The following is a 20605-nucleotide window of genomic DNA, read 5'->3' on the forward strand; positions in this document are numbered from 1 at the left end:
GTTTTTCTTTATCACGTTATATTGAGCTACTGTCCAGGATGGGTGTTACCTCCTGTTCCCCGGTTGTTTGTTCTTCGACCGCTGGGGGGTGCTGTCGACACACCTGAGCGGGCTCCTTGGCCTGCGAACACCTTGGAGGAGAGAAGGTGGCTGGGCATTGAAAGGATGCTTCATGGCAACCCTCGCTCCGGACCGGGCAGGAGAGAAGAGGCTTTATAGGACGCCGAGATTTTTAAAGGTAAGTGCTCAGTTACTGATCACAGCAGATAAATTTGGCGCGTTGTTACAGATACAACAATTAGACGGATATCAGTAAGTAAAGCGTATTCACAAGCTTGCTTTGGCGGGGCACATTGATGAAATGCGTATGTACGCAGGCATGCTGGAATTCTTTGTTTCACCCAAGAAACACACGGACTGGACAGTACAGCAGATACGGTCAAGCGGACGGTCAGACAAAGAGATGCGTTCCACCGCTGTTTCAACTTTTGTTGATGTTGAAAACCGATGTGCATAAATTAACAATAAAATGTCAAACATATCGCCGTTCCGGTGTGTCCTGTGAAAGTTGACTAGCAGACTGGAAAATGTTCGTGCATCCATAAGAGGCGTTCAGGTGTGTCAAGCTTCCTCTTGTCGTTTTTGATGTTCGCGATCCAGTGTGCATGGTTTTCTGTTTAGACTGGCTTCACAATAAATCAGCTCTGATTGACTGATAAAGTTCAATAAACCGTCGTCATATAGTTGTTTGCTGTCGGTATATTTGCACTTAAGAGGCTGAGAAACACGGCGACACTTCAGTCCGACAAAGATGCATAGGTATTCTGCTCAGTCTTTTATTGAACTGTCTATGTGGGACTTAGCCCTTTGAAACGCATCTCAGGTGCATTCAAACCTAAGTGCTCCTTAACAAAGGTGAGTGTGAACAAGTTCAGTGAAACACTCTAACTATTTCACTGTTTGTTTGTTTTTTTCATGAACCTTTTTAAACAACTGTTAAAAATGCTGTTCACTTCCCTGGTACCCAGGTCTAGCTGAACTTCAGGACTATTGCAGAACACCAACCCCTGAGCAGTTTGTCCCAGGGGTCTTTGATTGACATGTGAGAGAAGCAAATGCCCAGAGAGGCTGGAGAGAGGAGAAGAAGGAAAGGTTGCAAAGAAAATAATTGCCACATGAGTTACTAATGATCTAACGATCGTGAGAGATTAAAGGGCTTCGTTCTGTGCTCAACCTCTGATCCAGCTGCCAGTTAGTGGGATCCACATTGCAGTGGCTGTCAGGGTTAGTAATGGAGATACAGGGAGTTCCCTGATGGAGCTCTCAGCCGGTCTGCCTACAGAAGAAACTGCAATGTGGTTTGGTATGGATTCTCAGGTCAGTATTCATAGGGCCAGTGGAATAGATCCTGGTAGCCAAAAATAAGATGTTTGTTGTGTCATTTCTTGGCTGTAAGATAGAGATTCGACCAGCTGGGCACATCACGTGCCTAGAAGCCCAGAGAGCTGATCCTCTGCTACTGTTCCCCAGCCCGGCTGTTCCTGTAGGGAGCTTTGTAGCGACCTGCTTTTTCTCTCCTGCTGCTCCTGTTGGGTCTCTGTTGGCATTTACCCAGCTGTAGCGCCACCCCCTCCGCACTCCCGCACCTCTTCAACGCAGCCCCGGATGCCTCGAACCCCCTGCCTTGATCCATCTGGCCTCTCCTTCGCACTTTTCTCCCGAGTTCATCCCTCTCGGAGCTATGAGCTTCGCTCCTGCCTCGCAAGTCAATCAAGGCAAAAATGTCACAACTCCGACGCGGATTGTTGTGCAAATTGTTCTAAGATGATGGATACCGTAAAAAAGAGAGAGAAGACAGGCATTTGTACATTAGCCGAGCAGTATGATCAACGTGAGGCTTTTGTCATGCATATAAATGTGGAAGAGATGTACAGCTTAGGGTAACCAGTCTAAACAGAAATTATAGTCTTTAAGCATCTATGTCACTGCATTATAAAAAAAAAATGCTCCAGAACAGCTCTGTTTAAACATAGGTGTTTATATTTAAGGATGGATGTTTATATAGAGCTTTCTAGTGCATGGCTTGGGCTAAGTAGTGTAATTCTGCTTGTTTTGTGTGATGTAAGTAGAATGTAGATAAGCCAGTAAGTAAGCCACAGAAATCCTCCTGTGGTAAGAAACAACAGTGTGTGCTCTAACAGCATATCTCCTTCCTGATGCACCGTTCCAGGAGCTGTTGAAGCATTTCTGGGACTCTGTGCTTATGTTTGCCGCTGTAGGAAAGGAGTCATCAATCCCATAATGCCATGGTGCTGCTCCTCCAGCTGGTGGGGCTGAACCTGCACTTTGGTTTTTTGCTGGCTGAAGTTTCACATTTTGCACTTATAGCTACATGACGAAAGCTCACTTGTGCAGAATGTAATTCCACCTGCCAGCCTCAATCCATTTGAAGCATAATGAAAGAGGATGTGAACAGAAAGTGAAGTTCCGTTTGGGTATACACGCACATCGTCTCCCACCATGTCCTTCCAGCTCTTAAAATCACAAATGCTAGAACGAATCAGTGTATTATAAATACCACTTAGTTCTGTATATTTCAGCACAATCCCAAAGCAATTTTATCACTGCTTCTCTCGCTTCTGGAGTGTAAGTTATTTGTTTAGTCATGATTGCGCCTAAAAATAATATACATCATTATACGAACAAACAGGAAGATGGCCAATAAAACTCGCATCTGAATTACAGTAGAATCAGGTGTCTTACTAACTCAGAGTCTATTTTGAGATGTTTTCATGTATACGCATTAGCAGGATACAGATGCCTGGTGTACATATTTCCCTGAAGGTCCTATCTGTTCTGAGCATTGCTGAGCGCATTGCACATAGACAGGCCGGCAGTGTTGTGGTTCTGGCTGTGCATAACCGAGTGTCCTACATTTGGAACCTGTAACACAGTCACTCTGTTTAATGGATCATCTGAACAGCATGTGTTGCGCTGCACAGTGTTGGAAAGAATGGAAGTATCTTCTCTGTGGAAAGCATCGGCCATCACAATCCCATGTCCCATCATAGTCCTTCAGAGCAGGGCTGCATGATATGTTCCTCCCTTCTCTTCTACTGATGTGGAAATGTGCTAGTCAGTATTATCAGCAGTTAGGTTAACACTTAAAATCACTTTATTGCTACATATCAATCACAATTATCATGTTTGTCATAATCTAAAATAAACATTATCACAAGGAAATCTGGTGTTTTAGCAAAGTGCTATGAAAGTACTTTGTGCTCCTGTTACATTATATTGTCTGTAATACAGCTCTGATTTACTGTTTCTCAAATGAGTATAGTTTTCTGTAAAAGCCAAACTCTTCCTCTAACTCCCTTCTACCATTTTTCCATTAGTGAAGCAGCTCATTGATAGTCTCTCTCTATTTTCTCCCCCTTTCTCACTAATTACAGCCTTTCTGCCTTTATGTGTGAATGATGAGAAGCATTTCAATATCCAGTTCATCATTCTGCTATAGCGATTATTGCCTGCTGCCAAAGCTGGTCACAGGGCAGAATCAACATTTCTGGGGAAGAAAACCCTCCAGCTGTAGCAGAGTTTTTCAAACCCACCACCCTTTTCCTGAAACCAGTTATGAAAGCCACTCTTGAGGCTTGGTGGGGTTTCAGTGTAGTAATTGCAGGTTTTGGACTGAGGGACCTGAGGCTTGTCAAATGCCTATCTGCTAAGAGAGGGCACACACATAGAAGTGTGAGTCAGAGCATTGTTGGAAGGTGTGACTAGCCCCATTGAGTGGCAGGTCTCAGAGCAGGACTTATGGACCAGACTGTGTCCGCTCACTCTTGCGTGACTCCTGTCCTGACTCTTTGTTCCCTTGTGGTCCTTCTCGTACATGTTTCTCATAGCAGCCTGTTTCGGACTGTCTATTAATTGTCTAAGTCCCAAGAGCGATACAATGGATTGTGTGTGTGTGTGTGGGGGGGGGTCTTGCTGCAATAATTCTTTCTGTCTTTCCATCCTATCTGCAAGCTGCACAGTGCTCTGTGTGTGCCCAGCCATGCTCTTCTGTTTACACACACGTACCCACACACAGACATAGAGAAAGAGAGATGGAGAGAAAGACAGAAGGAGACATGGAGTCAGAGAGAGCTGGGTGAAAATGGAAGGATCGCAATAAATCTTTATGGTTATTGGATCAGCCCAGACCCCTCCACCCCCTAGCCTGTGTGCTGAAAGCTTTAACCCCTTCAGTTGCTCCCCTCCCAAGAGCCGGGAAGCTCGCTGTCCTCTCAGCCCAGTTAAGCCACTCACAATATGTTAGCATTACACAATGGATATAATCATGTTATTGTACTGGTAAGGCAAAATTAATTGGCAAATTCAAATAAATAATATTAATGAACCTTCAACAGCATTTAGCCAAATTGATTGAAAGGGACAGTAACTTGACAAGCAGGCTGTTCGTTCAGGGAGCCCAGTCGGAGGAGCTTTGTGGATTCAGGTTCAATAGGTGCAGGCCCAGCTGACAGACGATGGAGGAGTGAGAGCAGGCAGTCGTTGTCGGCTTTTACAAAGATCTCTCTTCTATTCTGTCACTGGCAAAGGCCAGCTTGTTTAAAGGAGAGAACATATTCTCCCTGATTGCAGCTTAGAATTAGCCAGTGAAGACTGCGTGTGAGATGGAGTGGAGGTCTCGTGTGTGTGTGTGTGTGTGTGTGTGTGTGTGTGTGTGTGTGTGTGTGTGAAAAGAGTAGGATGCTGAGAATCAGGCACAAAGAGGACAGCAATAGGAGTGGGGTTCAGATGGAGTTGGCATGAAATGGGGGAGCAGGGGGGGTTTGAGGTGGGGGGGGTAAAGCACGGGTTGGGGGGCTAATAGGTACAGGAGATGGCAGAGAAGACTAATTGTGTGTGTGTCTGAACACATGCGTACGTGTGCGAGGTTTATTTTTCATGTGCGTGTGTGTGTGTGTGCAGACTGTATATTTGTTCTTAGGTTCTAGACAAAGAGCTGTTCACAGCACTAGTGAGTAAGTGTCCCCAGCTGTATTCAGCAGGTTATAAAGTGCTGCATCCTGGATAAGACATCCCACATACAGAGAGAGGGAGGGAGGGAGAGAGAGAGAGAGAGAGAGAGAGGGGGGGGGGAAGCAGGGAAGATGGAGACAGTTGGGGGGAGAAAGGGGAGAGAGAGAGAGAGAGAGAGAGAGAGAAAGAAAGAAAGAGAGAGAGAGAGTGGGGGAAGGGTTTCACGCTGCCTTTGTTCCAACGGTGAATGCCAGGATAGAAGAGATTTTTGGATTAGTTTCTTAAACTCTAGAATTGAGAATCTGGAGTCCTTGGTGTATAAGGGGTTAATTAACATGTCCATTTCTGCATACAGGAGCAGATGGAGTTTAGGGGGTTAATTAACTTTCCATTTCTGCGTACAGGGCCAGGTGGAGTGAAAGGGTTAATATTGGAATTTGTTTTGATTCCTTGCAGTCATATTCACACATTACCATGTGACAATACACTAAACTCACGCCCACACATACATACACACAGACACATATGTAGACCTGTAAGCTTTTGTATGTAATTCAGTGCAAGGCAGTTGTTGATGGAAATGTTGAAACCATTTGGCTGCTGAAACCGGTTTGTTTGTGCGCATGTACGCTTCTGTGTGTGTGTGTGTGTGTGTGTGTTTCTGAGCACGGCTCTTCTGCCTGAGTGTGCATGAGCACTGTGCCTGTGAGGAGATAGTGGGTGGTGAAGAAATGCCATTATAAGCAAAGAAGACTGTGAGCTCCAAGGTGACAAGTGTGTGCACGTATATGTCTGCACACACTTGTGCAGTGTGTGTGGGTGTCACAGGGTGTCATTTTCACACTGTGAGGTATGGAGTTGTCCAGTGGTGTCAGAAGCAAAGCAGCTGCAGCCCTTTTCCTGTTGTCTGGAGCTGTGTGTGTGTGTGTGTGTGTGTGTGTGTGTGTGTTTATTTCTGCACTGCGAAATGTCACTCACATGCCAGAAGTGCATGGATTACACAAAGTCTGCCTGATTTTGCACACTGGCTGTGCTTATAATCTGTTGTGTGTAATTCTGTATACTGTGTGTTCATGTTCTTTATTGGTCATACAATTACACACCTTTTTGGCATCAGCTGGATTTACAACTGAATTCTTAAAATTTTCATAAGGTGAATTCATTCTTGGATGTTCTGTCTATTCCGAGATGTTTACACTTGTTTTGACGTTATAATAAAAAAAAAAAAATGTTTGGCTAGCAGTCACAGTGCAGTCTGGAATGGTTTCTATGCTGCTCTCAGAGTGGCACACAGGAGAAACAGCAAAGCTCTGCTGTCTTTGATAACAGGAAGTCATTAACCTCAGCATTGCCAGACGGTTTTCAGTCTTTACATGCTTTTATGTCAAAGGATTGGGTAGGTGTATGCAATTGTTTGTATATATATGTGTGTGTGTGTGTGTGCGCGTGTGTACATCAAAATCTCTCAGTCCGTATATCAAAATTAATCTACTAAGTAGAAAATAATATATCATGTAAAAATGGATGAATAATACACACTATCGCCGTTTTATATTTGTTTTCGTACAGTTCTAGGCATATTTATATGGGAAATGTGCATTTTACTGCGCAAAACCTAGATATTTCAGTTAAACACCCTATTATATATACCAAATTATAACAATAAATACTGAAGAATTTGCAGAAATGCCAAGAATGTTTATTGTCTGGAAGTGATGTGTTGTGTGCTTTGATTCAAACACAGAGGTGTGCCAAGTTTCATACAAGGACTTCTAAACTACAACTACAATAATAACTGCAAATTATTTATCTCAGATTCAAATATTGTAATTCTAAATAATAAGTATTGACTGTGTAAGATATATTAATTTTCAATAAATGAATAATGAAATGTGGACCCTATATACATTCTCACTCTGTTTTATTGCATATGCTACATATATATATTAACGTTAATTAAGAAATTGAAAGCCTAATCTGTTCCTGCATAGTTCCTCTTTGCTCACCACTTCTCTGCATGCTGTGTCTCTGTTTATAGTCTTTAAATCTCATTTGGGGGTCATACGGTAATAACTCTTCCTGCTTCCCCTGTCTCCAACACACCAGTGTGGCCTTTCTGATAAACGCATTACTGATTATGCACCTGACAAATGGATGTACATGTGACATAATTAGGATGGATCTGGTGGCAGGACTCATGCCGTTCTCGGCAGGGGGATTAGTTTGAAACCTGGGGACTGGAATCTTGTTATAGCGTCCTGCAGCACTTCCTCAGCTGTTGCGGTATGACAGCTCTCGTGTTGTGTTGCGGGGGCTGAATCTGTGCTATAGGTTAATAGAGATGGCAACAGTGATGAATGTTTTGCCTGTAATTCTCAAGCTGATATTTATATTGCAAAGTTTAGAAATGTCGGACGACCAAATTGGGCACACATTAAAGAACACCTATGAAATGTTGCTTTTTAATCTAACATGCACTGAAGAGGTTGTGCTGGCCCCCTGCTCTCGTACGTAGTTTCTGCCTACTGTTTGTAATCTTATGTCCAGTATATGAATTTTCTTCTGTTTTCACCTATTCTCTCAATTATTTCAGTGTCATTTGTATACCCAGTGCAAATCCCTTCCATATCCCTAATAGGACAGCTTTCATATGGAGAATGTCCCTGTAAGCAGTGGGTGGAGGGTTGGAGAAAGGATGTGAGAGGCAAGAATTTGAAGGACGCCGTCTTTTATTAGCTTAACCAGCAAAATAAAATCAGCTTGCCATGAATCCTTTTCACATATCCTTGACTTCTCTTTCCAGCAGTATGCCTTCGGGGCCACTGACTGAGCTGGGGGTCTCTCTCTCGGACTCCGGGAATCTACTGACAGAAAAGTAGACATATAAGTAGGTTGCTCTTAACCACACACAGGTGCGACCAATTAGCTGCTGGTTCCCCTGAACCGACTCTTCACCCCCCGTTCCCCAGGTGATGCTCAGCCAGGCCACCATTGCCACACTCTCTAATTCATCTAGAGAATAGAGCAAACAAAGAATCCATCCATAACCTTTTAATAACCTACTATATAACCAGGTATCTGGTGTTATGTAAGCTTAAAGGGAAAAAAAAAAGATCCTAAACAGGTGATTAGGACTCTAGGATAGGATTAGGACTGGCCGTTTGAAATTTATTATGTGATGAGCATCATTGTAAATGGTGATAAACTGCTTGGCCACCCCACTGCTCACATTTACTACCTTTAGTTTCATAGCCAGAGGTGCTTTCCCTGATCCCAGAGGTCACAGGGTACATGTGATTCAGAGCCTGTCTCAGATCAATGAGTTGTCCCATCCGTACTGCAGGTGCTGATACTGCACTTTAATCAGTCATTACAACTCCCATCATCTCCCTGAGCCCTGAAACGATGAGCTACCCATCATTGGTGTTGTAGTAAGCACCAGTGGAGTGGTCAGGATGTGGTTTGGGCGTTCCTGTGTGTTCTGGTTTGTGGTACAGCAAAGTAATTAAACCGTTAAACAGCATCCTGAATCGTACTATCTCATTTGAATATAAACTAGGTTGGATGGGGGAGGTGTAGGAGGACAGGATGGAAGGATGGATGGATGGATTGATTGGAATGGCAGAGGATGTCTTTGTAAGGTCAGGTGTGTGTGTGTGTGTGTGTGTGTGTGTGTTGGTCTCTGAGCTGTGCAGTGGAGCATGTCATTGCAGAAGCAGTGTGTATCATGCAGAGCTGTCCAATATGGGCTGGTTTGGATTTCATGTGAAGACCAGGGAAGAAGGTGTGTGTGTATGAGTCTGTGAAATGATAGGAGTCCGCAGGGTTTCACATCCGTACAGAGATACTTCATTCATGCTTGCTCGCTTGCTTGGCAAACTGGACACGACGTTTTATCATTTATGCCATAAATGTGTTTGTTTTTTTTGTTTTTTTTTGTTCCTGCCTGTGTGTCTGAAAGAGAAGTGGAGAGCGACAGGAAGTGGTTTATGGTGCTCGGTATTGAAGTCAGGTGGCATTGATTTCCTGTTCAATATGCCAGCTCTTCATTTGGAATAGAGTACTGAGATGCATACATATGGCACTCTACACCCACAGCCTGTTTGAAATATAATAAAAGATGGGTGAAATGAGTATGTTATCAGTTGATTATTTGACATTTATCATTTATTAGGCTAACAACATTTAAACTGGGTATTTATTAATGTGTTATAGGTTTCAGTCACAGAAATGGACTTTTAATTCTGTGCTTTTCAAAACCAAAAATGCTTGTTATAAGTTTTAGTTCCTAGTACATATTTTTAATATGGTTAAGAGTTGTAAGATAATTTAGTATTTGGTGGGATTCATGTTTTGTTTATTTGTTAGATGTTGACTGAGATCAAAGCAGGGGGTAATCCACTGGTACTAGTGCATTGAGAGTGTAGTAGTTGTGTTGGGTAACAGTTTGGCATCTGACTCATGCTTTGTGTGCTTTTCGCAGTGTGTGTGTGTGTGTGTGTGTGTGTGTGTGTGTGTGTGTGAGTGTAGTGAGAAGCTGCAGGATCCGGAGTATCCTCTCCTCTCCTCTCTCCTCCACGTCTCTTCATAGAGATGGCATAGAGATTCTCTTGTTGTGATCATTCTTTGTGGACAAATGCTTTGTGAGTGGTAGATATTGCATCTGAAGCGACTAAGAGTTCCAGGATCCCTCTTTGATACTCTTTGTTATAAAGTATGGCAGGATAACCACATTTTAAAACAAAACCGCTGACGCTGTGATAAGTAGCTCCTTCCCCCGTCTAGCTCTCTCTCTCTGAGAGACATAGGAGATATCAGGCGCCAGAGTCTTTACTTAATGACAAAATGGACATAGAAAAATAAGTAAATGTATTATGCTATTTTTAGTGAGATTGGATTTCAGATAATGGTGGAAAAAATGCGGACAGCGTTATGAAATATACTATATACAAGTATTGCTTTGTTTGGACAGAAGTCATCCTCAAGTATTTAAATGGATTGTCCTTTTCTGTTGATTCAGTAGATTTACAGGTTTTAACAAAATCTGTAACACATCAACCTCAGATAAGAATTGTAGATACCGTTATAATACTTAAAGGGCACTGACACAGTGCATCCCTTTGTTGTGCAGATCTAAAATGATCCACCGTTGACTGAGTTCCCTCAGTGGAGATGAAGTGGTGTATCCTCCATCATTCAGCAGTAGCCTTCAGGTAAATACGTACTGTCACACATGTACCCAGGCACACATGTTCCCATAGCATGTCAACTCCATGCTCTCTGAAACCGAGTTCTAGCCGGAGAAGTTTCTCTAGAAATATGTAAAACATTGTACGGGTGTGTGGTGTGTGCGTTTGTACATGCGTGCGCATGTGTGCGTGTGTGTGTGTGTAAGTAAGTATAAGTGTAGAGCTGTCCAAAGGCCTGTCTCTAGGGACAAATGTCTACTCCTTGTATCTTAATGAACTTGTATTGTGACTGTAGAAGACCTTCAGGCACACACATACACACACACACACATACACACACCTTAATTGAGTCACTCCTTATTTATAAATAAGGCCCTGCAACAATAGCCCCACCTACCCTCCCTGCTTTAACCTTTAACTCTGAACAAAGCTCTGCTCCAAATTCACCAGCAACTTCCCAGACACCTTCCCTAGTTGTCATGGCAACAGAACCAGAACTGCATTTCCCCAGGAATCATTTTCATAATAACTGTATTTAATATCCCCAAGCACGCCACCATTGGGTATTACCCTGTGTCTTTTGTGTAGTGGTACCCATTTCAGCACAATAAAACAGGCCATTTTGTAGGTACCTCATGAAGCTGGACTTGGCAGTGATTTTAGCTTAGTTGTGGTAATATGCATTGTGCTAATGCTTTTGCTAAGGTCTGTTTGTTGTATTGTACAGCATTGTCTTCCATAGCATTCATTCACATAAACAATCTCATTTTCCAATAGACAGGTAGTGTCATTGTGTATATGCATGTGTGGTGTGAACTGAGGAGATGCCAGGTGACTACTTATTGATGCTTGTATGCTGTATGTATGTATGAATGTACAGTTTATATTAATGTCTGCATGTGTGTATGTATCTATTTGACTGTCTGCATCGATTCTTATTTGCCCATCTATAAAAGGTGATGGTGGCATTAGACTGACATAACCCAGGTTTTCAGGCAGAGTGTTGAGATCCTCAAGGAATTCACTCACTCACCCAATAACTCCCTCACTGCCTCTTTCTCTCCTTTGGTCCATCAGTCATCCATTGATGCTTTCCCTCACTCCTTCATCCGCATACATCTGCTTGCTCCATGAAAATATGCTGCTATTAGCCAGATGGCACACTTGGCATTCAGTACGAAAACACAGTGCGGTTGTAACACACCCTTTTTTGTCATCACACAGAATGCAAATATTTACCGTCCTCTGTTACAAGGGCACCAATTATCTCGCACATATAATTTTGACCCCATTCATAGCATTTGGGTGCAGAACAAAATGAAGTGAGAAAAAATACAGTTCTAATAGGCCATTGTCATTCTGACCCTGTTAACTGCAGCATTGCACCAAAGAAGATTTTGTTTGCAGAAACACTGGCATTAACACTGGCATCATTTAAACATAAATGTGCAGGTTTGAGTCAGATGGGAACTATAATGGAATCATGTGCAAAACAGTGTTGCATTATCTCTGGTATGGCCTGGCCGTGCTGTGGGGAACAATCTGCTACTTCAACACTGCCAACATGCATCGAGGTGCTTCGTCCTGGTGGCACCATTTTTAACATCACTTGAACACTTGCATCAGTGGTACTGCAGCTTGTCACTAAAGTCAGATTGAGCTTAGCATCCTCGGCAGTCTTCACGGAACACTCTACGAACAGTTGTAGACGACGCATCAATATTTCTCCCAGCCATGAATTTTTCCTTTTTTTGTAAACTCTAAACATGCTGTAAAAAAAAAAAGAAAAGACTTCTACAGACTGAAGGCACTTGACATAGTGTCTAATTCTCAGGTGCTGTCAAACGTGGTCTTGGCAGATAGAGGTAAACAAACTGACAAAGGCAGACTAGGTTGGGCAGGGCTTTAGGTGGGGTGGAGGGCGATATCACGGCTTCTTCAGCATAGATACAGAATTTGTTTGAAATTGGTGCAACACCAGGAACATGAGCTGCTGTAAACATGTTTTCTATGATGTCACTGCATGTGCATAAAAAAATCAAGCTATCCACCATGCAAAAGCTGTGGAAAGGGACTCTTGAAAGTTCCTAACCAGAGAAGCAGTGTGCAACCACTGTAAGAGAAAAGAACATAAATGGATGCAGGAATAAGACTGTAAAAGGTGAATACTGACCAGAGTTGTGGAGACATTTCATACTTAGGCTTTATTAGCGCCAGCGACTCACCGACACCTTGGCTGGTAAAAATAAAATGAGAAAATACAGAACCTGAATTTAACATTGTTATCGGAATGGACTTATAACAGCATTGCCATCCACCTTGTGCAGAAGAAAATGTGAGAAAATTTAAGTAAAGTTGTCAATCAACTAAATGGGTGTGTAGCTACAATTTTAATCATTAGTTGAATGTTCGAGTCAAAGAGTCAAAATCATCCAATCCATATCGGCTTCTTACCGCAACATTTACTATCATTTATTAACATTTAATATTACTATGACATGTACAAGTGGTACTTTTTGTGGAGCACTGTTCTTTAATAAATAGCTAACATCATATGCAAAAGAGGACAAAATTCAGTAGCACTATATATCATGCAAATGCTAACATATGCTGGCAGTCCCCATTTGTGAACTGAGAACATGTGTTACTATGGCGCTAATTGCTATTAACGTCATGTTACATCTGGTGGTACATTTTATGAATTTGGATGGTGGATATGAAATGGTACTTAAGTCAGACATGAAATCCCTCCTGCCAAAGGTGAAACGAGCTGGTTAGGATGGAGTCACTGGAGGAGCTAAAAAGTGGAAGAACCAACAGAGTTGTGTGCCAGCACAGTTGCTGTATCTAAGCCCAGTGGCACTGTGAGAATTTGCGTTGAACTCACCATTGCCTGGCCCACACTACAGGATAATTGGACCATTTTTGAGGCCGATTAGCTCCTCCCAACAATCACAAAAGGTCTCCAAATATCAGGATGATCTTAAACTTTGATCTTCTCAGACTATGTTGTGCTGTGGAGTGTCTATAATCCAATATTTACACTTCTGATATACTCCCGTTCCAATCAGGGCAGACATGATTGGGAATCATAAATATAAAACATCTTCAATATTTATGATTCATTATCTGGTATTTCATTCAGGGAGGATCATGCAGTGTGGGGACTTTGATGACTAACCATCAAGGACAAAAAATGGGTGAAAAATGTCATGTCATTTATCAGTGTCATTGTCAACACTGGTAGTGGGGCCAGGCTTAAGGTGAACGACTCAGTAAAAAAAGAAAAAAGTCCATAGAACACAGAACACACCAGTGCAACAACATTTGTAGTGTTTTGCAGGAAATTTTGCTTCAACCAAGTGTGCTTTGGCATATCATCAACACCAGAGTATTACACCAAGAAGTAATAATGGGGGAAAAACAGCTGATCATCATACCTGTGCACTGGCACAGAATAACCCCAGAGCAGAAACAGTTGTGTCAGCTGATGCATCTTCATATGGGCTTGGTGCAGTCCTTCTTCAAACACAGGAAGACCAGCAGAGATTTTGTTACAGAATAACACATGTCACAGGCAAGAGAAGAACTCAGCAGAAATGTTTTCCAGAGCTCCAGTGAAAGACACTGGGGATCATAAAATGGAAGACCAATCTATATGTGGATGTGGTAATGTCCAGTATACTTGCCACAAAGAAAGCACTGATGCAAATTCAAGAACATCAGGATAAAGATGAAATCATGAAATACTGCAAAGATAGAGAGCTGGACAAGTTTTCAATAGTCCTACACCTGGCCTTTTCAGCAGGGCTTCCAGTGCACAGTGGGCTAATCTTTAAAGTGCTAGGATTAGTTATTGCAACCATCTCTGAGAGCCGGAATCCTATAGGGAAGTTGTGTGAGGGACACCTATCACTAATACAGAGCAAGGCAGTCTGTTTGCTGGCCCAGCTTGATTACACAGGTGCAGAATGATATCAACAAATACATCGTGCCCTAGAGAGAGTAAACTTATAAGAGACACATGGGGATTTCCTGACTGACATGGAATAAACATGAAGCAGACCTTTTAAAGTTAAGAGATCAACAGGATGTAATTATGGTTGACTATCCAGATTTTTTTGAAGTGGCAAAACTCCCATCCACCACCTCAGCACTTCACATCAATTTTTTTTCTAGACATGGAATTGAAACTGTTGTTAAGGGCCACATTTCTCATTCTAGTAATTTAAAATTCAGCATGGGACTTTAAACAGGAAATTAGTTTACACTTCCTACACGGCATCCTCTCTCGTGTTCAGGAGAAGTGGAATGTAAGGTGAGGACAGTAAAGTGTCTCATCGAAAAAGGCCCATACTTGGTTCTGATGGTGTACCACTCAACACCTCTGGCCAGTGAACACAGTTCTGCTGGCTAGAAAGATAAACGCTGTCCCGGTAATCCCATCACAACTAACCCCCCAGATTAGACTAACCTCTGCAAACTCAAAGAAGGAGCGTTGCAGCCAACAGCAGCAGAGACGACAATTTAACAGGAGACACCAATGAGCATTTGTGTGGGTCAGATAGATAAAGATAAAAGAAAAGGGAATACATCAACCCAGGCCATTCCTCACTGAGACCCCTAGAGAGGTCTCAGGGTCTCAGGGGTCTCAGGGGTCTCAGTGAGGAATGGCCTGGGTTGATGTATTCATTATTCAAAGGAATAAAGTTCATTTAGTGGCACTCATAGCACCAGTTTCAGAGGCAGATCTGTAGGTCTTCTAGCAGCTTCACAGGGCTGGAGAGTACCTAAATATCTTCTGATATGGTGTCACTCCAGACCCTAACCTTGTTCCTGCTGTAGAGCCAAATGGTCTTGAATATGGACACTAACAATTTCATTCTCATTTCCACATGAATATGGTTACACACAGAATGATTACAAACTGAGCTCATCACAATTTGCTCAGCACGGTTAGCTAACCATGCTTAGAGCTGCAGAACCGTGCAGGTGGGATGGCTTATTGGTGGTGGGATTCGCTGTTTGGTTCTACACAAACAGAGGTAAGCCTCTTCTTATTTTATTCTCTTTGGTGCTGTTTTGCAAATCAAAAGAAACACTCAAAAAAATCCTGACAACTCTAAATGATGCACCTTGTCAGACAGCGGCTGGAGTTATTTAGTCACAAGGATCTGTTGCCACCTCATATACATCCTGGTCCAGATTTCCAGCGCAGCGCTTATGTAACTAGTCTCAGGAGTCCAGGAACCATGTGGGACAGAGCAGAACAGTACAGAACAGCCTGACATGTTTATAGTAACTGTTTCGCCCAACGGTAGAAAAGAGGCTTTAGTTTGTTAATAGCAGGTACCTTAGGATCAAACCCTAAAGTTATCCAGAATAATTCCCACACTCAGTCAAAGGTTCGGGTCTAACATGTGGTTCAGTTTTATTAGAAGGGAAAAAACCTTTTATGAAAAGGGGGATGTCTACAGCATTTTATATGTGTTGTATCAGGTTTTTGTATTAGCCTGCTTATGGGAAATGATGTAAATGAGAATGTGTGTGAGGTGCTTGTACAAACATACATGGGCCTGAAAGGAAAATAAATCTCCATGTGTTAATATAGCATCATCCTTGTTTAGTGGTGACTGTCATTCATAACACAACAATATTTGTTGTTTCTGCACTTCATGACCTCCTTCTTTGCAGACATGGGATTTGTAATATAGGTTACTATGCTGTGTAATCTGAGACCATACTAAAAACGCTTCCTGTTGTCAGCAGAAACCTGAAATAGTCCAACATGTACATTAGATGTAACTGTGTTTTCCCATATCCCTGGATGTGTTTTTGACAGTATATTTGTGAGCCCTTCCATTTCTATAGCTCTATAGATCCTCAAAGTCAAACACATGCTGAACAGCACAATATATTTGATTTACCTTTTCTCAATTGTCACTCTTGTTTTTCAGCCACTGGTGGAAAATGATGGCATTCTCTTCCTGTTCGTTCACAGTTATGCCTCTTTGTTACTGAGCCTTGCTCATTTGTGCCTCTGGTCCCCAGTGATGATTGACACATGCACCCTCAATCTAAGACAGAATTAGAGCCTCCCCCAATTACAGTTAGTCCCAGCAAATTAGGCTGTCATGGAGTGGCGTAACATAGCTGCCCTGTCCATATGCACGATGATAGCCCACACTGTGGCCATGTGACAGCAAATATATGGCGAGCAGCATGGTGGTTCATCAGTAATACCTAGAACCCTCATGCCACCATTTGATTGCCTTATCACATTGACCGGGTGATTGGAGAATCTGCCCCCGTTCCTCTCCTGTTGTTATTAAGCAGGGTTTAGTGAATGGAGGAGCTTGTCACGCCTTTTCCTGGTGGATGAACGCAGTCTGTAAAGTGGTGCAGATTGCCTGCGACTTAGCCAGCTGGTGGTTGTGTCTGTCTCAGCATCTCCTCAGGCTGTTCTGCCATGGTGGCCTGTGGCCAACGGGTCGCACGCTTGCTGCTGATATTCCTCAGAAATGGCATTTAGATTTCATGGATCCACTGGGAAATTAGGCCCAAAACACAGAAAGACCTGTTAGCGACTGCTTTATTTCAACGTGTGAAAGGCAGGCCCAAACAGATTAAGGGGATCACAAATTTGGATGGGAGATTTTGGTCAGGTTTTGCTTTTTAATGAAACGAGGAGAGAACGAGAGGGAGAGAGAAAGATGAGTGCGAGAGCGCTTGAAATGAAAGCGTGAAGGCCTGCACTGAAGGCGAGTTCAGACAGCACTCCTCACCTCACCTCGGGGAAGTCTCTGTTGCTATCTTTAGGGCAAGGTTAATTAGTTCCAGAGGGGAACAAAGAGCACCTGGCACTCCACAAACAAGCTTTTGAACCTGGCTAAAGCTGAGCGGCCTCCCATTACTCCCTGGTCTGCCTCACTGCTGGCCTGTTCTGGGGCCTCCTCGTTCTGCTCCAAAATGAAATATCACAAAAAGAGCAAATGTGTCTGTATTTCATCTTACTGGTGTAATACTTTGTGTGATAGTTCATAGTACATAGTTCACTGCTCTCATTGTGTAGCACTGTAGTGGCTTACAATACACCACACTGTGCATGGTGAATAATACCTGCCATATTTAAATAATTTGCTAAATATTGAATTTCATGTTACTCATATCAGAATAAATTCAAATTCAATTTTTTATAACACATGTCTTTATTTACAGAAATCATATATTGAATCAGCTTTACAGAATATATTGAATCAGCTTTACACAAATCTTATATTGAATAAATTATGCATATAAAATCCTGCTTATAGCATTACCTGAATAGTAATAACTGAAATATCAAACAACTCATGCTCTTCCCCAACTTACAGCCAGAGTGAAAATGAGTACAGGAAGTAATTCACTTTATATTTACTTGTGATTTTACTCTGCTCTATTTCACATACAGTCTAACACTATTTTATGCATTGGCAAACAGAGATGCTGAAAGAAATACACATAAAAGACGCGCACATGGTCAGTGCTGTGTCCAAAATACATGTCCTATTTAAGATCAAAATTGAGTAGCCCAAAAGGACTCAGTTTCCTTTCAAAACTTATCCTTCCAGCCCCTTGTGAATCGCCCTGGTTGTGAAGAGCCAATTTGTCTGCATCTGCGACTGTACACAAGACCTTTGCAGTTGCAGATTGAAATAATGAGGAGAAGAACGAAGCATCGCTCGCTCTCCGTGTCTTCTGTGTTCCCTTCTTTTGTGCCTTGGTCTGACGCTCCTCTGCAACTGCTCTTGTCTTTCTGTTGTTTCTCTCTGCTGTACTGCTGTATGCTCTGCTTGTTGTGTTACATCTGCTCTGTATTTTTTGCACCGTCTCCATGCTGTTGAACCGTGTGCTCTGTCCGTCTGGTCTCCCGCTGTCTGCTCTGCACCTTTCTACCGGTTGCTCTGCTTGTTCTCTTTGTTGGCCTCTTCTGCTTTCCCACTTGCTGAGGTGATAACAAGGTGTGAGGATGATAAAAGATGCTGAGGCTGATTATAAGGTGGCGGTTGGGGGGAAGCGTAGGGTAGTGATGTAATTACAAGCTGTGTTGGTGTGTTTTATTTGCTGCATGGTAACTGGTGAACACAAGCTTGTAACAAATTCACCTTTGGGATGTATGTTTCAGTGATTGGTTCCCTGTTGCTGGAATATCACTGCATATTTTCCACACTCTTTGCTTTTTCATTGCTTGGCTCACTGAATGTACCTATTCACACTGTGAGTAAAATTTGACTGGGTGGGTTGTTGTTTTTTTTGTCTTTAAATGCAAGACATTTTCATTGTTTTGCATTGTTTATGTTTACAGTGATTTGTCCACATTGATCTGTTGAGTTGGTTACATGAATATTCACACTCTGTACACTACTAAGAGTCTGACATGTTCCAAAAGGTAATTAGCAAATAAATAACACTGGACCCAGACATGCCAATATAGAGCAGCGGGGCTGTGCATAGCGGGACTGGCACATGCTGCCGTTCATGTGAAACAGCTCCTGTAGCAAACACTCCGTCCTCCTACCCATCCTCCTACCTGCACGGCATATGGATGAGGGCTCGTTGTTCCTGACAAACCAGGAATTTCCTGCTTGGCATTCATTTTAATGAATCATAGTTTCCTAGTATGTGTGTAGAATGACAGCGCCAGTTGGTAATCGGTGAAACAGTCATGGAATCGCATATTTGATAACGGATAAGCCACAGTAGGTTTACGCAAACATTAGCTATGTTTGTGCACACGCGCGCGAGTAAATGCAACTGTACAGCTGTGGAGCAGCTCCACTCCCGCAGATCTCTGGGTGTATACCTCCCTTGTTCTCCTCTCACCCCTGCTGTGTCGTCGCCGTGTACTGTGTCGGTGGCAGAGGACCTGAGAAACAAACACCACCTGCTTGTTTTCATAGCCCAGCACAGTTCATGATGAGTGCTAGCAGGAGACGGTAGGAAATGGGGCTTGGGATGTCAACCCCACTTTATAAGACACAGGATCAACCTGTGTACACTGGATCAACACAAGCACATTAGCCTGTAATCTAATCTTATTTGCAGATGATCTGCTTATTGTCTCATTTGCAGCAGACTGCAAGAACTATATTGATGAGTTTTCCTGGTACCATGGGAGAGCTATTTTAATTTTCTACTCTCCAGCAGAGTTCACCAATCAAATTATATGACATCCACAATGTCTCAAACATCTTTTTGGTGTGTGTAGCACTGCTTCAGGCCAATAGCATGGTTTCATTAAAAAGTAGATGCAAGGCTTACTTTTTAAATAGGGCATAGAGTATTTTAACTGCTTTTGACTGGGTTTAGGGTAGGGGCTTGGGATGTAGTGCTTTAGGACTGCAAAGTGAACTCTTTCTCTTTGTTAGGAACATAATATGGTGGAGGACTGCCTAATGGCACGGGGTAACAGCACAAGGGGGCCATGCTTTAAAACATGGGAAGCTGCAAGAAAGAGGACTTTGAGCACAGATTCCATTAAACACTGAGTGGTAAGTGTACAGTGAGTCATTTGATGTCTGCATCATTTTATTAGACCCACACACGTCCAGCCTCCTGCCACACATTTCCCAGATGCTCCTGTCATCTTTCCCAGCCGAGGCTTTGACGATGTGCTCTAAGGGATAATCCTGGAGACCATGACCTGAGCTCAGCTCTCACTCTCCAACCTGACATAAGCTTTCAGAATCTGGAGCAGAACCACTTTGGCAGCAAGAAACATTTTGCGGTTGGATTTCAAAAGGGCAGTGTTTTGCCACTGGACGTTGGGCATGCAAGATTTTCATACCATCATGTCAGTTTTGTGTTTGCCGTTGTTTTTCGATGCCTGTGTGTCTGTACATGCCTGAACATCCACACATCTACATCCACTGACTCATCCAGCTGCCATGTTAACACATGCAATTGCAGGTTTTTGTGTGCACGTTTTTCTGTGTTTAGCCAAATTATAGCATAGAGCGGAAGACGGATTGCTTTGTGCTATAGCGTCAGTATGGAGTACTGTCATCGGGATCATTTTCTCACTAACAGGCCTTAATATCTGTTTTTCTGTCTGCCTTCACAGACTGCGTTAACTCTTCGCTCATCACCAGGAATGTGCTTAGCCTACAGCCGCCTCACTGCTCACTATCTGGATGAGTCAGTGGATGTAGAAATGTGCATCTAGCTTTCTGCATCTAGTGTCTCTTGATCATTCATCAGCGCTCTGATATGAAAAGCTAAACTTTATAGAAGAGAAAATTTGGATTTCACTAAATTATCCCCACCCCCGCCCTCCGCTCAGCTTATAAAACTGTTCCAGACTTTAGTATAAATCACCTAAGCTTCAGGCTCTTTCTCCGTGCAAG

General features: G+C 42.7%; 1 protein-coding gene across 1 annotated transcript in view; it reads left to right on the top strand.

Moving 5' to 3' along the window:
- The first annotated feature begins 151 nt into the window (after window positions 1-151).
- The window catches only part of mtus2a (microtubule associated tumor suppressor candidate 2a), a 49044-nt gene continuing 28590 nt past the window's right edge, over window positions 152-20605 (top strand). Inside the window, 3 exon segments of the mRNA XM_027016128.2 lie at window positions 152-238; window positions 10163-10244; window positions 19628-19750. The gene's annotated coding sequence lies outside the window, so the exon portion shown is untranslated.

The sequence above is a fragment of the Electrophorus electricus genome, chromosome 17 (genome assembly GCF_013358815.1).
Source record: "Electrophorus electricus isolate fEleEle1 chromosome 17, fEleEle1.pri, whole genome shotgun sequence".
NCBI lineage: Eukaryota > Metazoa > Chordata > Actinopteri > Gymnotiformes > Gymnotidae > Electrophorus > Electrophorus electricus.